Source organism: Oryctolagus cuniculus, chromosome 12 (assembly GCF_051225735.1).
Source record: "Oryctolagus cuniculus isolate XC-2025 breed Fujian yellow rabbit chromosome 12, ASM5122573v1, whole genome shotgun sequence".
NCBI lineage: Eukaryota > Metazoa > Chordata > Mammalia > Lagomorpha > Leporidae > Oryctolagus > Oryctolagus cuniculus.
Genome location: NC_142878.1, coordinates 4,009,094 through 4,023,679, shown reverse-complemented (window position 1 = coordinate 4,023,679; position 14,586 = coordinate 4,009,094). Strand labels below are relative to the sequence as shown.

The following is a 14,586-nucleotide window of genomic DNA, read 5'->3' as shown; positions in this document are numbered from 1 at the left end:
CATTAAGAAGTTCTCAAAAACAAATTCTTGAACTACAGAAATCCTTAATGGACAAGATAGAAAATCTCTCTCGTGAAAATGAAATATTAAGGAGGAATCAAAATGAAACGAAACAACTAGTACAACAGGAAACTGGGATAGTGACTGAAGTGAAGAATTCAATAGATCAAATGAAAAACACAATAGAGAGCCTTACAAACAGAATGGGTGAAGCAGAAGAGAGAATATCGGACTTAGAAGACAGAGAACAGGAAAGGATACAGTCAGACCAAAGAAAAGAAGAGGAAATTAGAAATCTAAAACATATTGTCGGGAATCTTCAGGATACTATTAAAAAACCCAACATTCGGGTTCTAGGAGTTCCTGAAGGCATGGAGAGGGAGAAAGGATTAGAAGGCCTTTTTAGTGAAATATTAGCAGAAAATTTCCCAGGTTTGGAGAAGGACAGAGAAATCCTAGTACAGGAAGCCCACAGAACCCCTAATAAACACGACCAAAAGAGATCCTCACCACGACACGTTGTAATTAAACTCTCCACAGTGAAACATAAAGAAAAGATCCTAAAATGTGCAAGAGAGAAACGTCAGATTACTCTCAGAGGATCTCCAATCAGACTCACAGCTGACTTCTCATCAGAAACTCTAAAAGCTAGGAGGGAATGGCGAGATATAGCCCAGGTACTAAGAGAGAACAACTGCCAGCCCAGAATATTATATCCTGCAAAGCTATCATTTGTGAATGAAGGTGAAATAAAGACTTTTCATTGCAAACAGAAATTGAAAGAATTTGTTGCCACTCGTCCAGCCCTGCAAAAGATGCTTAAAGATGTGTTACACACAGAAACACAGAAACACGGTCATCAATATGAAAGAAGGTAAAGGAAGGAAACCAAGGAAGGAAACCTCACAGCAAAAGATCACAGGGAATTCAAAGCATATATTAGAACTTATCTTTGGCAAATGGCAGGGCAAAGTTACCACTTATCATTAGTCACTTTGAACGTGAATGGCCTGAACTGTCCAGTTAAAAGACACCGATTGGCTGATTGGGTTAAAGAACAAAACCCATCTATTTGCTGCTTACAAGAAACACATCTTTCCAACAAAGATCCATACAGACTGAAAGTGAAAGGCTGGAAAAAGATATACCATGCCAACAGAAATGAAAAAAGAGCGGGCGTAGCCATCTTAATATCGGACAACATAAACTTTACCACAAAAACTGTTAAGAGAGACAAAGAGGGACACTATATCATGATTAAGGGATCAATTCAACAGGAAGATATAACAATTATCAATGTATATGCACCTAACTACAGGGCACCAGTTTATCTAAAAGATTTATTAACGGACTTAAAGGGAGACTTAGACCCCAATACAGTAGTACTGGGGGACTTCAATGCTCCACTCTCAGAAATAGACAGATCATCCGGTCAGAAGATCAACAAGGATACAGTAGATTTAAACGACACTATAGCCCAAATGGATCTAACAGATATATACAGAACTTTCAATCCTACAGCTAAAGATTTTACATTCTTCTCCGCAGTACATGGAAGCTTCTCTAGGATTGACCACATACTAGGCCATAAAGCAAGTCTCAGCAAATTCAAAAGAATTAGAATCATACCATGCAGCTTCTCAGACCATAAAGGAATGAAGTTGGAAATTAGCAACTCAGGAATCCCTAGAGCATACGCAAACACATGGAGATTGAACAACATGCTCCTGAATGAACAATGGGTCATAGATGAAATCAAAAGAGAAATCAAAAACTTTCTGGAAGTAAATGAGGATAACAGCACAACATACCAAAACTTATGGGATGCAGCAAAAGCAGTGTTAAGAGGAAAGTTTATATCAATAGGTGCCTACATCAAGAAATTGGAAAGACACCAAATAGATGAGCTTTCAATTCACCTCAAGGATCTAGAAAACCTACAGCAAATCAGACCCAAATCTAGTAGGAGAAGAGAAATAATTAAAATCAGAGAAGAAATCAACAGGATTGAATCAAGAAAAACATTACAAAAAATCAGCCAAACGAAGAGCTGGTTTTTTGAAAAAATAAACAAAATTGACACCCCATTGGCACAACTAACTAAAAAAAGAAGAGAAAAGACCCAAATCAATAAAATCAGAGATGAAAAAGGAAATGTAACAACAGACACCACAGAAATAAAAAGAATCATCAGAAATTACTACAAGGACTTGTATGCCAGCAAACAGGGAAACCTATCAGAAATGGATAGATTCCTGGACACATGCAACCTGCCTAAATTGAACCAGGAAGACATCGAAAACCTAAACAGACCCATAACTGAGACAGAAATTGAAACAGTAATAAAGGCCCTCCCAACAAAGAAAAGCCCAGGACCAGATGGATTCACTGCTGAATTCTACCAGACGTTTAAAGAAGAACTAACTCCAATTCTTCTCAAACTATTCAGAACAATCGAAGAAGAGGGAGTCCTCCCAAATTCTTTCTATGAAGCCAGCATCACCTTAATTCCTAAGCCAGAGAAAGATGCAGCACTGAAAGAGAATTACAGACCAATATCCCTGATGAACATAGATGCAAAAATCCTCAATAAAATTCTCGCCAATAGAATGCAACAACACATCAGAAAGATCATCCACCCAGACCAAGTGGGATTTATCCCTGGTATGCAGGGATGGATTGATGTGCGCAAGACAATCAATGTGATACACTACATTAACAGACTGCAGAAGAAAAACCATATGATTATCTCAATAGATGCCGAGAAAGCATTTGATAAAATACAACACCCGTTCATGATGAAAACTCTAAGCAAACTGGGTTTGGAAGGAACATTCCTCAATACAATCAAAGCAATCTATGAAAAACCCACAGCCAACATCCTATTGAATGGGGAAAAGTTGGAAGCATTTCCACTGAGATCTGGAACCAGACAGGGATGCCCACTCTCACCACTGCTATTCAATATAGTTCTGGAGGTTCTAGCCAGAGCTATTAGGCAAGAAAAAGAAATTAAAGGGATACAAATTGGGAAGGAAGAACTCAAACTATCCCTCTTTGCAGATGACATGATTCTGTATTTAGGGGACCCAAAAAACTCTACTAAGAGACTATTGGAACTCATAGAAGAGTTTGGCAAAGTAGCAGGGTATAAAATCAATGCACAAAAATCAACAGCCTTTGTATACACAGACAATGCCATGGCTGAGGAAGAACTTCTAAGATCAATCCCATTCACAATAGCTACGAAAACAATCAAATACCTTGGAATAAACTTAACCAAAGACGTTAAAGATCTCTACGATGAAAATTACAAAACCTTAAAGAAAGAAATAGAAGAGGATACCAAGAAATGGAAAAATCTTCCATGCTCATGGATTGGAAGAATCAATATCATCAAAATGTCCATTCCCCCAAAAGCAATTTACAGATTCAATGCAATACCAATCAAGATACCGAAGACCTTCTTCTCAGATCTGGAAAAAATGGTGCTGAAATTTATATGGAGGCACAAGAGAACTCGAATAGCTAAAGCAATCTTGTACAACAAAAACAAAGCCGGAGGCATCACAATACCAGATTTCAGGACATACTATAGGGCAGTTGTAATCAAAACAGCATGGTACTGGTACAGAAACAGATGGATAGACCAATGGAACAGAATTGAAATACCTGAAATCAACCCAAACATCTACAGCCAACTTATATTTGATCAAGGATCTAAAACTAATTCCTGGAGCAAGGACAGTCTATTCAATAAATGGTGCTGGGAAAATTGGATTTCCACATGCAGAATCATGAAGCAAGACCCCTACCTTACACCTTACACAAAAATCCACTCAACATGGATTAAAGACCTAAATCTACGACCTGACACCATCAAGTTACTAGAGAACATTGGAGAAACCCTTCAAGATATTGGCACAGGCAAAGAATTTCTGGAAAAGACCTGGGAGGCACAGGCAGTCAAAGCCAAAATCAACTATTGGGATTGCATCAAATTGAGAAGTTTCTGTACTGCAAAAGAAACAGTCAGGAGAGTGAAAAGACAACCGACAGAATGGGAAAAAATATTTGCAAACTATGCAACAGATAAAGGGTTAATAACCAGAATCTACAAAGAGATCAAGAAACTCCACAAAAACAAAACCAACAACCCACTTAAGAGATGGGCCAAGGACCTCAATAGACATTTTTCAAAAGAGGAAATCCAAATGGCCAACAGGCACATGAAAAAATGTTCAAGGTCATTAGCAATCAGGGAAATGCAAATCAAAACCACAATGAGGTTTCACCTCACCCCGGTTAGAATGGCTCACATGCAGAAATCTACCAACAACAGATGCTGGCGAGGATGTGGGGAAAAAGGGACACTAACCCACTGTTGGTGGGAATGCAAACTGGTCAAGCCACTATGGAAGTCAGTCTGGAGATTCCTCAGAAACCTGAAGATAACCCTACCGTTCGACCCAGCCATCCCACTCCTTGGAATTTACCCAAAGAAATTTAAATTGGCAAACAAAAAAGAGGTCTGCACCCTAATGTTTATTGCAGCTCAATTCACAATAGCTAAGACCTGGAACCAACCTAAATGCCCATCAACAATAGACTGGATAAAGAAATTATGGGATATGTACTCTTTAGAATACTATACCGCAGTAAGAAACAACGAAATCCAGTCATTTGCAACAAAATGGAGGAATCTGGAATACATCATGCTGAGTGAAATAAGCCAGTCCCAAAGGGACAAATACCATATGTTCTCCCTGATCGGTGACGACTGACTGAACACCAAGAGGGAAACCTGTTGGAGTGAGGTGGACACTATGGGAAACGGTGGCTTGATCAGCATAGCCCTGACTGTTAATGAACAACTTAATACATTATCCCTCTTAGTAGTTTTTTTATCTGTTCTACTTAATATGACTGGTTTAGATCTGTAATTGATGCACAGTTATTCTTAAGTGTTGAAAATTAACTGAAATGTGATCCCTGTTGAACATGGGGGTGGGAATGGGAGAGGGAAGAGATGTATAATTTGGGACATGCTCAGGCTGACTTGCCCCAAGTGGTGGAGTTGGAAGCATACCAGGGGATTCCAATTCAATCCCATCGAGGTGGCATGTACCAATGCCATCTCACTGTTCCAGGTGATCAGTTTCAGTTCACAGTTGGTCATGGTGGAGGGACTGGGAGTCAAAGGGAGCACATAGACAAGTCTAGTACCTGCTAACGCTAACCGATGGAGTAAATAAAGGGGAGAGTGATCCAACATGGGAAGTGAGATACTCAGCAGACTCATAGAATGGCAGATGTCCTAAATAGCACTCTGGCCTCAGAATCAGCCCTAAAGGCATTCGGAGCTGGCTGAAAAGCTCATGAGAGTATTTCAGGCATGGAAAGCCAAGACACTCTGGCAAAAGTTCTCTGCGAGTGAGATCCCAGTGGAAAGAACAGGTCTTCAAAGAAGGAGGTACCTTTCTCTGAAGGGAGGAGAGAACCTCCACTTTGACTATGACCTTGTCTAAACAAGATAAGAGTCGGAGAACTCAGAGGGCTTCCATAGCCTTGGAAACTCATGACCGGAGCATAGGGAGATTACTGATGCCATAGACAGGAGTGTCAATTGGTAAAGTCAACAACAGGAGTCACTGTGCACTTACTCCTCATGTAGGATCTCTGTCCTTAATGTGCTGTACATTGAGATTTAATGCTATAACGAGTACTCAAACAATATATTTCACTTTGTGTTTCTATGGGGGTGCAAACTGTTGAAATCCTTACTTAATGCATACTAAACTGATCCTCTGTAAAAAAAAAAAAAAAAAAGAAATTATCAATTCCCAACTTGACTCTCACTGGGATTAAACATGACAATAGGTCTGCTCTGATTTCATCATCATTTAAAAAAAATCATCTATTATTTTTCACTTTATGTTTCTGTGTGGGAGCAAACTGTTGAAATCCTTACTTAATGTATACTAAGCTGATCTTCTGTATTTTAAGATAATCGAAAATGAATCTTGATGTGAATGGAAGGGGAGAGGGAGTGGGAAAGGGGAGGGTTGTGGGTGGGAGGGACGGTATGGGGGGGAAGCCATTGTAATCCATAAGTTGTACTTTGGAAATTTATATGTATTAAATAAAAGTTTAAAAAAATAAAAAAAAATAAAAATTAAAAAAAAAATCAGCCATTGCTATAAAAGTAAAACTTACCATTCAAATGACATATTTTCAGTTTGGACTAAGAACAACAAAACCCAACTATAAACTGTTTATAAAAGACACAAAATAAAAAAATACACAGAGAAGTTCAAAAAAAAAAAGAAGGTGACATTTTTAACAAGAAACACTTGCTGTAGGGGGACCGTTGGGCTTGTCTGGTCGTAAGGATGCTCTTGGATCTCTTCTGAAGAGCATGAAAAAGTCATTTCGTTGACGCGTCACGCCCGAGCGTGGAATCTCCTCAGGTTCCAGATGTCGCCCGGCGCAGATGCTGCACAAATGGAACGGGAGTCCTAAGTTTTGGAAAAGGAACTCAAGCGAATTTTTGAGTTCTGGGGCCAAGAAAATCATTAACAAATAATGAGCTCTAGAAAAAGAGGCTGAGGTTAGCAAAATGTAGGTGTACATATAAAACGACTCCTAGTCCTCCAACAGCAAAGGGGGCCGGGTTGCAACCTTGGGGACCAGGGACCTGTAGGTGCAGCTGCTGTACTTCCCACTTCCTCATCAGCCTCCCAAAATGACTTGGTGAACATTTTTTTGGCTTGAGTTCAAAAATGATAAAACGCGATATATTTAGTTTGAAACTGGAAAATCTAAAACACAAAGACCTCATAGTAGGAATGCGAGAGCCCAGAGAAGTGGCAGTGTGGCTGCTTTGCCTTGAATCTCCCTCTGAGGAGCAGCTAACGGAGCCGATGCTTCAGCGACAGCTTCAGGAATGGCAAAGTGTCATCTCGGCACCCCATGTGGTTAGGATATGATCTGAGTGTCTCGCTGAAGGGACCCCCACCATGGTGCGGTGTTGAAGTGATGTGATGGAACCTTTATTTTATTTTATTTTATTTATTTATTTGTTGACAGGCAGAGTGGACAGTGAGAGAGAGAGAGAGAGACAGAGAGAAAGGTCTTCCTTTGCCGTTAGTTCACCCTCCAATGGCTGCCGTGGCCGGCGCACCGCGCTGATCCCAAGGCAGGAGCCAGGTGCTTCTCCTGGTCTCCCATGGGGTGCAGGGCCCAAGCACTTGGGCCATCCTCCACTGCCCTCCTGGGCCACAGCAGAGAGCTGGCCTGGAAGAGGGGCAACCGGGACAGAATCCGGCGCCCTGACCGAGACTAGAACCCGGTGTGCCTGTGCCGCAAGGCGGAGGATTAGCCTAGTGAGCCGCGGCGCCGGCCGATGGAACCTTTAAAAGGTGGGACCTTGAGAAAGGTAGCTAGGTCCCTGGAAGCTCGACACTCACGGATGGATTAATGCTGTTCGCATGGAGTGGGCTGGGTCTTCAAGGACTGAGTTCCCAGGCAGGAGGATTTTTAATGAAAAGTGTAAGCCTGTCCCCGCCTCTCCCCGAGGCTTCTTGTTTCTGTCTCACAAGACATCTGCACCTGCTTCTGCCACTGAGATGCCCTGTGCCCCGAGGCCCTCACCAGGGCTGAGCTGATCCCGGCATGAGCTCTTGAGCCTCCAGAAGCAAGAGCTAAGTTAAGCTCTTTTCATGTAAAGGACTCGGGGCAGGTGTTTTGCTACAGCAACACAAACGGACTAAGACAGCACCTCTCTGCCCGCTGGGATGGCAGTGCTCGGACGAGGGGCACACAGAGTTTTTCATGGGCTTTACAGCAGGCTTCCCCTCAGCAGCTGTCACGGGGTCTCATGTGCGTGGATTATGAAGACCGTGGTATCACTAGGGGGTCTGTGCCAGACGCCAAGGACAGAACATGTTTGAAAATTAGAACAAAGTAAGCCTGGATGCAAGTGCTAACATCTTTTCATGGAACCCAAGTCACTCGTGGGACATGAATTAGGAGTGCTCCTGCTAGGAGAGTTAACAAAGCTACAGGCCCACAGGCCATGGGGCAGCCCTGGGCAAGAAGCAAGAGGGAGACCAAGGTCGCGACTATCGCCAGCTACCTGCAGGCTGCTTCTTCCTCCTCTATCCTGAGAGCCTAGAGATTTGTATCCTAAGATGCAGATGGTAAAATTTATATTTTTAAAACATTTTAAGAGCAAAGAGATTGGGCGAGTATGTTGGCTCAGGGTCCACCAGCTCACCACTATCCACTTTGTCTGAAGTCTGCATCCATCTGAATTTAGACCAGTGATTCCAGGTGGAGAGCAGCGATCACACCAGGCGGAAGTCATGTAAAAGCAATATTTTGGATCATAAGTAGAAAGTCTTCAAACGTGGAATTTAACAAATCATACAAAGGAAAGCAAATTAAATTTGACTTCTCTTGAATATGATTCTCTGAAATCAATTTGTCACCAATTTAGTAAAGAAAATTTAGGAACTAAACAACTACTCCAATTCTATCCAAACTGAAGGAACAATAACAAATTTGAGTGAAACACCATTGCACACTTTAAATGGATGACTTTTATGGTATGTAAATTATATATCAATAAAGGGGTTTTAAAAAGTTGCTATTTGTGGTCTAGAAGGACAAGGCATCCTCTAAATGTCTCATTGACACCCTACATACAGGGCTGCAAGTCCCTCGACGTGACCAGCAGCGCGGCCACTGTCACCATCACAATCAGCGCTTACCGTATACCGGTCACCATCGATAGCTATGCCCGGCTTTAGTCCTCACCAACCATTCACATCTGCCTCAGGTATGAGACACCGAAGTTGTTCCACGTCACACGGCCAGTCTGGGAGGTGGCAGAGAGGGGGGCGGGTGCACAAGCGCCTGTGACACCATCACCATCTCTCCTGGTCGTGACCTGCCCATGCGTGTATCCAAGGGTCTCCCCTGTAACATCTGAGCTCAGCAAGGAAAGGCCTGTAAGCTGGTGGGAGCAGCCATGCAGGTCAGAGCCCTGCCCAGGGTGTTGCACCGGAGAGCAGCTCTCTCCAGCTCTGGGAAGTAGTTAATAAATCAACATCTTCAAAGCAGTAAGTTGGCTTCCAGCTCGTGAGCAGACGGGTGACCAATGTCAACGAAGCGACGTCCATACCCGTGTAAACCTAGCACTTGGAACGTGAGCGGTGATCCTGAATCTGTCAGTGAGCCCGAGAAGAAATGCAGTCAACCAAGGCCCAGGCTCTATTATCTTGTATCCAGACCACTTTGCTGCTGCTGTTTGCTGATATTGTCTGCCGACCACTGGCTCCACAATGCAGCAGGAGATGACGAGGATGGAGACCAGCTGACACATTCCCTGCAGATGTCGATTTCTCTCTGCGTGAAGACAGCATCGAAGGTGCTCCCGGCAGCTGGCAGCCTTGGCTCTTACAAGCAAAAGGCAGCCCTCCCAGTGCAGAAATCAGGTTGGCTTTAGGCCAACAAGGGTGATAGTGCTTTCAAGAACAGAAGATAATCAGCGCCTTTTATCCTAAAATGACTGAGTGCTGATAAGTGTTTTTGAATATAGGAAATGATCCAAGAAATAAAGTTTCATTGGTCTCCGTGGACCCACTGCTTGTGAATGGGCACCGGCATTGATTTTGCAGGACCAAAATCCAGAAAGATCTTTTCAAACCAGAAAAACGAGCTCCAGTGTTAATGACTGTTGAGGGCCTTCTGTGCATCAAAGGCAGCACTCTCTCGGCCATGTGCGATTCCTTTTATTCTTGTTAACAGCCCTGCCGCTACAGCTTGAACGTGATTTGACTTCAGAACTCGTGCCAGACTTTGAACCTCAAAGCTGTAAGCTAATGGTACTAAAAGGGTGGAAACTTAACCCGGTTATGGTGTTGAGGAGGTGGGACCAGTGCACTGCCCTGAGGTCTTTGGAGGTGTGCCCTCAGAAGGGGGTTCTCGCAGAAGGGTTGGTTATAAAAGCTGGGATGAGCCTGGCCACTCTCTGCTTCCTGGTTCACCAACGGATCCTTCCTCTGCAAGTCCTCTGCCCCCAGCATCAGAGGCCAACTGACTGGGTCAGCCTGAACTTGGACTCCAAACTTCCAGACCAACAGCCTCCTTCCTTCTTAAGTCACTGTCTCGGGTATTTTGTTGTAGTGATAAAAAACCAATACACTTACCAAAGTTGTTTTGATAGTTTTTTTCCTTTGAACACATTAGAAAATTCAGGGTCAAAATGGACAATTTGTTCAAGGTTACACTGCTGATAAGAAACTGGAGTCAAATAAAGATCTGTCTGAATCCATGGTTAGTACATGCCACCACTTCATAATACAATTCAGGCACTTTGTTTCTATAATCAAAGTGACCAAGGTTTTTGGGAGTTGAAAATACAGATGGTTGGAGAAGGTGATATTAAGTTATACTTAAGATATTAAGTAACTCAAAATAGCTCAAGGAAAGTATAGGGAGAAACATTAGAGGCATAAAATATAGTATTAATAAAGGAGCATTATGGAGGCACGAGGCTTAATGCGTTCTGCAGGTTCAGTGTTCTGCTGAGCCAGGACTTACCCCAGTGCGGTTTCTCTGAAGCTCTTGGTAGATGCTCTGAGTCTCCCAGACACCTGGTGGGACAGCAGCTGCCTGCCAGACTGGAAGCTCTGTATAGACAAATGATTAGTGTTGCCTAATGAAATGGCTAGAGTACTATGCACCAGGTATGAACATTTTTTGCTATATATTTGACATTTTATTTACTTATTTATTTGAGAGGCAGAGAAACCGAGAGAGAAATTCCCATCCAATGCTTTACTCCACAAATGCCTACAATGAGTGGGAACAGCCACGGCTGAAGCCAAGAGCCAGGAATCTGATCTAGGTATCCCACATGGATGGTACAAGCCCAATCACTTGAGCCATCACCGCTACCCCTAAGGTCTACACTAGCACAGAGGAGCTGTAGCTGGGAAACAAACCTACGCACTCTGATGTGGAATGCAAGCATCTTCATGGCTAGGCTAAATGCTCCTCCCTGCACAAAACTTTCAGGAGCAAAATTCCCTTCCAGCTGCTGTGAGATAGTGCAGGACATGTTATGGTGACAGAGGGGTTGCAGCCAGCACAGCCCCTGTGGGTGACGGTTAACTTCATGGATCACCTTGACTGAGTTAAGTGACACCCATAGAGTGGTAAGATGTCACTACTTTGTGCATCTATGAGTATGTTTCCAGAAGACATCAGCCTTTGAATCTGTAGACTGAGTAAAGGGGGTCGTCTACTCCAATGTGGGTGAGCCCCATCCTAACCACTGATGGCAGAAACAGAACAGAGAAGTGGAGGAAGGCCATGTTTGCTCTCTTTCTCGTTGAGCTGTGCCATCTATCTTTGCCTGCCTTTGGATGTCAGAGGTTCTATCCTTTAGATGATAGAACCAGCTCTTCTTCTGCCCTCTGTCCTCAGAGTGGGAGTCACCTCGCCAGTGCTGGCACAGAGTTACACTTCCCACTTTTCTAACTCTCTGTCTTACAAACAGCAGATCACCAGGCTTCTCAGAATCCACAGCACCCATGAACAGGTGAGTCAGTTCCCAGGCTAAATATCCTCATGTCTGTCTGCCTGTCTGTCTGTCTCCCTCCCTACCTACTGACCCACCATCTATTCTACTGGTTTAGTTTCTCTAAAGGACCTTGACTAGTACATGTAGTAAGCAAATTTAAGAGTTCAATTTTGTTGAGTAATCTACTGAGATCTGGGAACTGTATGTTTTTGTAGCATAACCTGATCTGTCCTGACTGATGCCCTTGCAGCTTCTAGTGTGTCTGGAGGTATTTGTAAGACCCTGATTCCAAAGCAGGACACGACAAGCGGCAGTGGGCTCAGCAGCAGATTCAGTACAGGGGTGACCTAGCTTGACAATCACTCTCTCTTCCTGGACTAAGCCTCTCTGCCACCCAGTCTTCGTCTCTAGGAAAACTGGACTGTGATTTCAGGCTGGCCTTCTTCCACACTTCTCAAGATGGAATCCTACATGGAGATTCCCCACAAATAAAGCCGGGACAGGCTTGTGAACTTCCGACAGGTGACCTCAGAGAGCCACAAGAGGGCAGATCTCCCTTGAGACGGATCTGATGTCTGGTTGTGGCGTTGGACTTGAAGTTAAGATGTTGGTTCAAGCTCAACCCTTGATTTCATTAAAGACAGCATGGAAGAGCACAGGACTTGGAATCAGGAAACAGTTCCAGTGCAGAGAAGACTTTAACGACACAGATGAGAACAGGGATTTGAAGTTTTCTGAGGATCTTTAACGAATGTAAATCCTTTAAAGAGGCAATAAAGGAGAGTAACGGGGGGGGGCCCGAGCAGGCAGAGCACTGGTCTACCTCTTCACTTCCCCAAAGCGGCTCTGCCTCTGCTATGACCTTGGTCCCCTGTGCTTCCAAGGAAGATATTAGGCAAGACAAGTTTACAGAGCTTAATAGGTTATGATTAAATTATTTCACCTTTAAGGATGAGAAGTTTTATCTCACCCTGAGCCACCATTTTTTCCACTCATTTTTCACAGCAGGTGGAAACATGGCTTAGTATTATTCAACCTAATGATTTTGTGATTCAAACATTACACAATGTAATTAGTACTTACCTGATGCTTAGTGCTCAGTAAATACTACTTCTCTTAAACTAGTCACCACACAACTGAAACTGCCACAAAGGTATTGCTTTTTGGGAAAGAGCAGCTGGAGAAGGCCTTTGAAAAGAAATGCCAAGAGGAATATATTATTTTTTTCTCCTGAGACAGTTAGGGGTGGATAGTTTAAAAAGACAAAGATCTGAGACACTGAAATAGATCCAAACCAGGAAATGGGTAAGATTCTGTCTAGCTCACCCATCCGGATTATCTCTGTCTTCCGTCGGCACTGAAGGATTTCACAGCTCTGTGAATTATAGCAAAGTGATGAGACTGCAAATAATTTGTGCGCATGGAAATGCAAACTGTGACTCGTGGGATGCAACTGATTACTACCCTATAGACAGATCCATTTCCCATCATTCCGTAAATTCATTTCAGAATTCTGGGGCCTAGATTTGCCTCAGTTCTTTTGAATCTCTTTAACACAATTGTAACATTTCACCTGTTCCCGTATTAATAGTCCTTACCCTTGGTCATTTTAGACCACGTAAGACTCATGACAACTCTACTTTAGTAACATGAAAGGCAGCTTACTCCTCTGGCTTTGGGGAAACGGAAAGTGCATCGTATTTCTCACATACTCCGTGATGTGGCAGAGACACATCACGGACGGCCGTCTTCACTTCACCACCTCTAGTGAGAATGGAAAATACAAACCTTGGGGAACTCTCAAGATGAATTTTTTGGTTTATAACAAAGATGTTTAAGATTCAGAATAAAGTCTGGGGGGAAATCACGAGTTTAAACATTTTGCACGCCTGTGTCTTTAAAACCTAAATTTAGAGGATTTATGTTGTTAATCAAGTATTCGTCCCTTTCAGTGGCCCAGGCTCTGGGTTATTTTCCTAGAGGCTCCCTCTGGATGGGGCGTCAGTTTCATCCCTGCCGTGGTGGAGGTCTGGAGAGGCAGAGCAGGGCTGTGCGGGTCGGCCTTGCCCCGGCACTCAGCCTGGCCATCCGTCCCTCATCCAGGAGAGTGAGTGTCTCACATGCTGGATGGCGTGCGGCCGAAGGAGTCGAGAGAAATGAGGCCCAGGAGAGAGCAAAAGGAAATTCAACGCTGTAAATCAGGAGACACTCACGGCCTTTCCCACCAATCAGAGGGAGATAAACAGGGTCATGACAAGAACGCCAAAAGCAGTCTGGAAAACCCAGCCCATTCCCAGAGATCTCGTTCTCTCCCAGAAGACTGATAGAGGAAGACTTCATCCTTCCCTAACATAGTCACTGACACATCCATATAGAATTTAGCAGGGCTAAATTTATTTCTTCAGTCTGAAAGGGGAAAGAAATTCAGAAACAATCAAATGCCTGTAACTGGAAAAGGATGAGATCATATTGAAAAAGAAAAAAAGAAGTGGGGCGAAACACTTTGGAGAAAGAAACTGTCAGCAAAGAAAATAGGTCGCTCACTTGCCAACGCTGTCCGATGTTAGCGCAGAGGAGGGCGGCTCTGTTCTGGTGGGGACGCCAGTAACAGGAAGTCTGTGCCTGCCGCCCGACTTCGTGAAATCCTGGCTGTCCAGCTCTCTGTCAAACAGCTGGTCACTCCCAGGCTCTGGACAGCTAAGGACTTCCTGTCTGGGGGGCTGAAGCTTCCGGGATAGAAAACTCACAACCACACATTGCGGTAAAAGCACAGAGTTAAAATACAGCTCTCAGACTTCAATAGCAATGAGATTTCCTATCGACCCAGCGGTGAAAAGAAATCTCTTTATCGAGGCCTTCAACCATGCACACAGCACGGGAAGAAAAAAAATCAAGAAGTGATCAATTAAGAAGCACGACACTGGTATCCAGTGTCGGAAAGTGGACCGAGAGTTTGGAAATACTTCCGGAGGGTAACTTGAAAAAATAATGAA

At 43.5% G+C, this 14,586-nt stretch overlaps 1 long non-coding RNA gene across 1 annotated transcript; it reads right to left on the bottom strand.

Moving 5' to 3' along the window:
- Positions 1–6,353: 6,353 nt before the first annotated feature.
- Positions 6,354–14,346, bottom strand: LOC138844520 (uncharacterized). Its single transcript, XR_011380413.2, has 4 exons — positions 14,138–14,346; positions 10,609–10,697; positions 8,279–8,310; positions 6,354–6,496 (listed from the first exon to the last, which is right to left on the bottom strand). It is a non-coding gene; the product is annotated as an uncharacterized LOC138844520 (long non-coding RNA).
- Positions 14,347–14,586: the final 240 nt, after the last annotated feature.